Genomic DNA, 8,204 nt, shown 5'->3' on the forward strand with positions numbered 1-8,204 from the left:
CACACACTTTTCCTAGGACACTTACAATCTCAGCCTCAAATTCATCAAACTGTGAAGTCAAATCTTTGAATAAGAATAGTGATGGTACTATGTTCGAGTCCATACCCTGTAGGAAACTTTTGGCACGGGACTCAAACATTGAAAAGAAGAAGAAGAAGAAGAAAAAAAAAAAATCAGGCCGGCCCGGTTAGGTGTTGGGGATAAGAAAAAAAAAGACTTGCTTGAGCATCTCCAGCCTTCATTTCTCCCCTTTTGCCGCCTCCTGACACTACCCCCCCCCCCCATTACGGAAACAACACAGACCCTCACAAACACACTACTCACACTTCCAATGATCGGCTACTGTATCAAGTGTTCTAATTGAGAAGGGACAATTTAGGCTGGGGACAGAAATAATCTATCAACGTGCCCAATACATACAGGACGGAATAATGCTTCTGTTGGTTGGGTCCTTTCGAGGGAAGCGGGTGTACTGAGCGGGGAAATGTGGGTTCTGTGAATGAATCAAGGCTACTTCCTTTCTTCTTTTTCGTCCTATTATTTTCCTTAAGTATCCCAGTATGTACATGTGAGCGTCAGCCCACAAATAAACTGGCAGGAGTAAAGGATACATGCCCTCCACACCTTAAAACCATCTGCTCAGTTTGACATTTAAAAGGGAGGAGGGCAGGGAAGGAGGAGGGGGAGAAGGGGGAAGAAAGGAAGCTGGGAGGGAGAAAAGGTTCAGACTCTGGAAGGAAACGGCTTGAACTTTAGCCCACAAGTTTATGTCAATTGCACCTAGCGCTCGGGTGCACGTTTAGCACACACTACGCCCGGGAAGTGGCGGCGGGAAAAGTTCCCTGCGAGCCCCAGTAAGTCCTTTATCACTCCCGGGGGAAGGCAGGCCCCAGTCTTAGTCGGGGTAACCCGCTTGGCGAACAGGAAAGCTCCCCCACCCCCAGCCTCGGCGACGGAGGCTCGCGGCTTGCCAGCTGTGCCGCGGAGGTTCGCAGCCCGCATTTGGGCACAAGAGCGGTTTTTTGAAATAGCGCGCGCGACGCTGGACGAGCGAGCTCGGTCCACAGCCCAGCTCCGCGAGCTGCGTACGCGGAGCCCGGTCCTGTCCCCTAATGTCTAGGCGACGTACAGGCCAGGCTCCTGGCAACCTCTCTTGCCAGAGCTGCGGCGCTCTCCCGGGTCTCGCGCCGCCCTGGAGCAAGGCGTGAGGCCCGAGCCCCCTATCTCGGGCTACTCCCGGTTTGTTTTCTGATAGGCGAGAAGCGATCAGTCAGCCCCGGAGACAAGAAGTCGCCTAGATATTAGCTCCATCTCTGAAACCAGCGGCCAAGCCTAGGGTCAGTCCCTTTCTCCGCCCCAATGCCAACACAACCCCAATAACTTAAAAGTTAACACAAGTTCTGACCGGTCTTCCAACAAACCCCATCCGTGCAAGCTACATTTACTTATTTATCTGAAGAGTGATCTGTGCGTTCTTAGTCAAACTCTTGCACTTATCACTTATGCATCTGGTTCTGGGTTAAACACACTTCGCCTTGACATTTTCTCGGTGTATTTTACCCCTCCGGGTTCTTTCTTAAAGCCAGTAGGTGGGGGTAGGAGAGAAGACTGCATATAAGTAATTTAAAACCTTACAAACAACCGTCAGCAGATCTTAAACAAACCAATTCTGGGAATTTCAACCAGACCAGTTGAGAGACAAACGTGGATGTTTATTTCAGGAGAAAGATGCTGGAGGTCCAGCCTGGACACACACACAGCACCATCCACCACTCACCACCACCACCACCCTGAAGAGAGGAAGAGAAAGAAATAAAAACCAACTCTAGGGTACAGGCCGGCCTGCTTCAGGCTGTCTAGAGGCAGACTAACTGCCTGCCATATTCTCTCTCTCTCTCTCTCTCTCAATCCCTATGCCCAGTGTGACGCCAAGCCCAACCTGGATTTGTTCTGAATGGGGGGGAAAGTGAAATGCCACGAGATCAGTAGCAAGTAGCAGCTGCACAGTTTCTCTCCTGGGAACCCCACTGCTTAGAAGCCTCCCGAGTGATGTTTGTTTAACCAACAGCTTTCAAAGTAAACAGAAGCGAATCACTCCAAAGAAGCTGAAATATAACCCTTACAAGAATTTGGGGTCAGGGGTGTTGGCAGAAAAAGGTAATTTTTTAAATAATAAAGCCCCCACCCCCAAATCAGGGCCCACCACAAAGCCTAAAGGAGTCTAGAATTGTCATAAAAATAAAAAATTCATTGAAAGGATTCCTTACAATAAAGTGACCTCGAAGAAAATCACTCTTCTCCCACAAACACACTCCCGCGGTTAGAGGGGGTTGGTTGTCAGTGACTGAAGGGGCACACTACTACTTGATTTTATGGGAGAAGGCGAAAACAATCAAAGAGAGGTACGTTCCCTGCCCCGGAGTAGAAAGGAGTAGGCTGGGAGCTCTGCGTCGCCAACCCTGGCTCTGCCTCAGGCACCGAACTTTCCAATATCAAGATATTAACAGATGGTGGTGAGCACATGGAGGGCTGTTACTTACATAATCCAGCCACTCCGCCTGGCCGCGCTGAGCCCGGCGAGGCGCCCGCCAGGCCGCGCGCGCGCCTTCCGAGGGGTGCCGTTGCCCGCCCCCCACCCCCCGAAATAACTTGACTTTCTCCAACCCTACCCGGCTCTTTGAGGGCTAGGATTTGGAGAGGTCGTGATTTCAGAAAAAAAATACACATCGATCTGCTTGTGCTTTATCCTCTTCAGTCCACAGTAGTGAAGAAGCCAAGGGCACAGGGAAGTGAAGGGGACGCTTTCGGGGAGAACGGGGCGCTCTCCCTCCGAATCTGGGGGTGCCAGGGAGTGGGATTCGCGCCATTTACAACCCTCCCTCTTTGGCGCGGATCAGCATCTCTTTCCCTGTCCCTGAAATACAAGGGCAGTCTCGAGCTGCAGCCGGGGGGCATGGGGTGGGGTGAGGGTGTGAGTGTGAGGGGACGCGTCTGCACGCGGGGGCGCAGTGGGCAAAGTTACGCAGAGCCTCTGGGCACCGCTACACTTCCGAGCTTCGGCAGGATTTTAAGCACTGGTTCCCACGCGCGGGGAGCCCCTTTCGGGCCGGGCGGCGCCCGCTGCCTGCACGCCCTCAGAGCTTCCCCGGAGGCCCAGGCCCTTCCCGTGTGCCTGTGTACCTCCGCGTGCGTGCCCGGGGACAGGTTTGTTTGACGAGCCTCCTTCCCGCTGGCGACTCGGGGCCGCCGAAACTCGCGCGGCACACGCCTGCGTGTGTTGGAAAAGTTTCGGGTCGGGAGGGAACGCTGGGAGTCTCCTCTCCGGCCCCAAGGCGGCAATGGGGCTTCCTCGCCTGCAGCTTCCTCCCGGTCTCCTCCTCCCGCCCGCCCTTCCTTCCTCGCCTCGGCCCCGCGCTAGGTGTCGCGGCCTCTCTGGCCCGGAGACGTCGCGCGCGACAAGAGGCGGCCGTGGCGCCGCACTGAGGGCGGAGGGCGCGCCCCTCCCTCCCGCGTGCCCCTTGGAGTGTGGGTCGCCCCGCGCCAACCCTGCGGCCCGGGCCTCTCCCGGGGGCCTCCGCACGGCCCCGCTGACCCGAGCTGGGCACACGCCGGACGCAGAGAGCAGCTACCTGCTCCCCGCGCGCCGCGGAGCTGGAAACGTCCGACGCCTCCGGGGCCGCGCGGCCCCGCGGCCGCCCCTGCCCACGCCGCCAGCCTGTTGCTGCGGGGCCGAGGCGGCGGCGCCCCGGTGGACGCGCTTAACCTGGGAGGTTGGGGCCACCGCCGGGGACCCAGAGAGGGGCGGGGACCTTTGGAGGGCTGGAGACCTCCCCTTCTGCCCACCCCCTTTATTTCTTCGGTCTAAGGATATTTGGCCGTTACTCCCAGCTTCCCTTTCTTCTAAGTCAAGGGTGTGAATTCGGAGGAGATGCTCTTTTCAGGGGCTTTGATGGGAGGATTTAAGTAATCCCTACTGCCCATCTTACAAGGCTTTTATTCAGGACGCCAGTGAGTTAGAAATAAATAGGTGTAGGCCAGGCGCACGCAGGGAAAAAGAGAAGGAAGCTCCCAGTTTGGATTTCTTCGGGGGGAGAGAGAGTGACTCTGGAAAGTTGCATTTTGTTTAAATTAGAGCAAGACAAAGTTGAAAGCCAGATTTCTATAATTTTTCTGGTAATATTTCTTTTATGAAGTATCTAAGTGTCTGTTTGTCATCATTTTGAGATCAAAAGGAAAATCCATATGCTGCATAGTTTTTCAAAATTGCTATTTAAATATGTTTTAAATGCTTTATCCAACGCGGAGAAGGCTGCTCAGAGGCAAGTCTGGTGACAGGGATAGCGGGCTGGTTTGAGGTGGAGGAGTGGTTCCCAAGACGGGGCTAGTCAACAGGAATCACCAAGGAAGATGTTCAAAAATAAAGATTTCTGGGCCCCTGCCAGTTAGGCAATCAGCAGGAGGACTTGGGAATCTGGGGGTCATGCTGTGTTTCCAGTTACTGCTCAGCCAGTCGCTGCCTCTGTGACCGTGGGTGTGTCACTTTATCTGAGCCTCAGTTCTTTTTATCTGTTAAATGGGGATAGTATCCAACTCCTAATTGTAGAGACTTTTACGTAAGTAATATTGTTCAGCACATGACTGGTGCTCAATAAAAATGGAACCTATTTGGTCTACAAATGTGTGTTCTTCACACTTGTGCTGACCTGTACTCCTCCTGCACAGAGCCCTCTCCCACCCAATATTTTGGCGAAGCTAAGTGGACTGTCATTTGATGTGTACGTGTATGCACATTTTAGCTAATGCATACTTGCTACTTTGGACACTTCAAAGGCTCACCTCTCACCTTTTAAGCCATAAAAAATAGCATTGGTGTATGTTTGGAAGCTAGGCCCGGTGCTCTTGGAATTAGAACTGTCCATCAGTCCCACTGGCAGACGGGAGGCATTTACCGATATGAAATCCATCTTTCTTTCTCTCTTTCTTTCTCTTTCTTTCTTTCTTTCTTTCTTTCTTTCTTTCTTCCTTCCTTCCTTCCTCCCTCCCTCTCTTTTCCTTCCTTCCTTTCTTCCTTCCTTTCTTTCTTCCTTTCCTTCCTTCCTTCCTCCTTTCTTTCTTCCTTCCTCCCTCCCTCTCTTTTCCTTCCTTCCCTCCTTTCTTTCTTTCTTTCTTTTCTTTCTTTCTTTCACCTTCCCTGCTTTATAGATGGCAAACCTTTCCTACAGAAGCTGCCTGTCCCACCAACAAAACCACAGGACAAAAAGTTCTATTCAAAGAGGGAACAACAAGAAGGCAAAAAAGGGCAACATTCCTAGGTAAACTAAAACAAGTGTATATCATCTACCATATGTTTTTACATGTGTGAATGAACAACTCCCCCAAATCTATGTCATGTAAAATACAACCCTTCTTAAAATTATGTTCGATCCAATGAATAGGAACACACCCCAAGGTAATTAAGGGAGAACCCAGCCAAAGACAGCTGTGAGAAGGGAAAGAAAGATAGGCGGGAAGGGGCCATCGCTGGCTGTGACTCTGCAGCAGGGTGAGGGGAAGAAAGCCAGAGGAATGGAATGGGCATAACCAGCAGAGAACACATCAAGAAGGCTGACAATTTTAGAACTGGAGATGGCTGTGAGTGGCTAATTAAACATCCCAAGGAAGGTGTTTTGCTGGTATCCTCAGAAGGCTTGAGATTAGTAATCACTGCCTATTCCTGGGTTAAGGAAGAGATTTCCCGCTTGGGGCATCCGAGGGCCCAGTCCCTAGTGAATGAGCTCAGGGGCTGGGAGTGGGCACCCTTTACTCTCTGCCTGAGGGAAAGTCCAAGCTTGATCCCTACATGCCTGTCCTTCCAGCGTTTGTGGATATCTTTGGGCCAGTGTGGAAGATTCCTGCTCTGTGACTACTGGGGGTGAGAGAGGGCTATGTCTGTGACTCTAGGGGACAAAACAAAGGCCCTCAACAACCACAGAGAAACACACATCAGGAACCAGGTTGTAGGGAGACAGGTATCAGCTTCTGGTTCCTTACTCCCAAGCACCCTCCTGGTGGCGGTCCTGGTGGAAGGAGTACTTTTGCCTATTCTTGTAGGGGAGGAGGGCAGGGGCAGAGGCTGAGAGGAAGATGTGGAGGAGCAGGCTGGGGTGGGAGGGGAGCGTGTGGGAGGGTGCCGGGTAAGGGTGAGGGGAGATTATAGGTGAGGTGGGTGGAGGTGGGGACTAGGTGTCCTGCACAAGGTAAGGGGCGGGGTGGGTAGCTGGCAGTGGGGCTGAGGGAGTGGAGTTCGGGGGAGAGGTGGGGTTGGGAGTGCGAGGGCCAAAGCGGATAACTGGAGGGGATGGGGGGTGCAGGAGGTCGGGGGTGGGCGAGGAGGCTGGGGGGGTGGGGTGGCGGAAGGGGTGTGAAGTGTGGTTCGAGGGACGGAGTAGGAGGCGGGAGCGAAGGCGAGGCTGGAGGCTAAATCGGACCTTTGGTCGGGCTCGCGGGAAGGGCGCCTCCTGCCAGTCTGGCGAGGCTCTGGAATGCTCTGGGTCACCCGCTGATCCCGGTCGGCGGAAGACCTCGGGCAGCCCCCCTCCCGGCAGCCGCCTCTCGGGGGCGGGCAGCCCGGGCTCCCCCGTGCGAGGCGCTGTTGGTGCGCGTTCCCGATCCGGAGGGGTCTCACCGTGCGTACCCCACCCGCGGCTCCCCGCGCTCCGGCTCCGACTGGGGGGGTCCCCCCAGCGCCCCGCACGGGCTCCGGGCAGCCAGCTTCCTCCTTCCGCCCAGCTCCACCTCCCCTCCATCCCCATCCTAGGCCCCAGGGTGGCTCCCTCACTCCCCCAGTTCCCCGAGTCCCCATCCTTTTCCCTCCCGGGGCAGGCGGAGTTCACCTAATCTTCGGGGGTCTCAGTGCTAATCTTCGGGGGGTGGTGCCTGGGGGAAGAGGGCAGGAGGGGCTGCGAAACCCAAAGTGGGTTCAAAGAAGATAATTACTGTTTGCAAGACACTGCTGAGCGTGGCAGTTGGTGACCCTGTTGAGAGAGCGAGTGGACCGGATGATTTTGGTTCTTATCCAACACGGAGAGACAGTTATGATGTGTTCGATTTAGGTTTCTGAAACCTCGAGTCGGAGCAGGAGTCTAAAGGAATCTGGGTGAGGGACAAAAGTGTCAACACCTCCTTCTCTCCGTGTTCCAAAGTGGTCTTTCTGCGAGAATATGGGAGGGAGGGGCATAGGCATAGTGATGAGCAGTGATAGGTAATTCTAGCATCTTCTGAGCACTTCCTACCTCAGAACTGCGCCAGGTGCTTTGTGTCCAGCACTTCCATTTTCTTCTAAAATGCCATAGACTCTAAGACACACCATCCATTTAAATGAGCCCTTTGGGAGAAAAGGAAAACATAATGACCTTAAATGCACAATCGATTGTAGGACATATTGATTGCAGGAACATAATAAAATATGAGAAAAAGTGAACCTTAGCAGTGACGAAATAAGTACATTAGGTGTAGTTCTCCCAACAGCCCTGATGAGAATTATCCCTGCTGTATTGTATGGATGAGTAAACGGAGACAGGGAAGCTTTCACCACCTGCTTAAGGCCACAAAGCCGGTAAGTAGCCGTCAGAATCGGAACACAGGTTTGCCTGCCTTCAGAGCCGGAACAATTCCTCCTAGGGCACACGGCCTCTGCAGGGATGGGGCTTTGTCAGCTTCTTCATAGCCCAGGTTCTCTCTTGACCCTTTTACCATCAACACTCCCTCCCCCACCCTCCAAGTTATGGAGATTTCCAGGAGGCCAAAGTAATTCATTTGGGGGAGGGGGTACAAAATAGTCAAATTACATTTTTCAGATTCAAATAAAGTCTTTAAAGGGTAAAAACCATGCATGCCAGGTTTTGCTGTGCACCGCAGGAAGTCGAATTCAAGGATCCCTGTATTGCTGAAAATAGAATTGTAAAAAATAAAAAGGGGTGGAGGGAGAAAGTGAATGAAACTAATCCTATTAAACGTGGTAGCATGTTTCTGTGGCACGCAGGGAGAGATTAAGCACAGGAAAGGGGATAAGTACTGCTTCAGTTTCACTAAACTAATGTGACAACTTGTCATTGGAAATCTTTGCAGCTTGTTAGTAGATGACTAGCTGATTCAGAAGTGTTTTCTATCATTCCCTTTGTGTCTCCCGTGAGTTTTGTTTCTTTTTTCAATTTTCTTTCTTTTCC

The sequence above is a fragment of the Balaenoptera acutorostrata genome, chromosome 1 (assembly GCF_949987535.1).
Source record: "Balaenoptera acutorostrata chromosome 1, mBalAcu1.1, whole genome shotgun sequence".
Lineage (NCBI taxonomy): Eukaryota > Metazoa > Chordata > Mammalia > Artiodactyla > Balaenopteridae > Balaenoptera > Balaenoptera acutorostrata.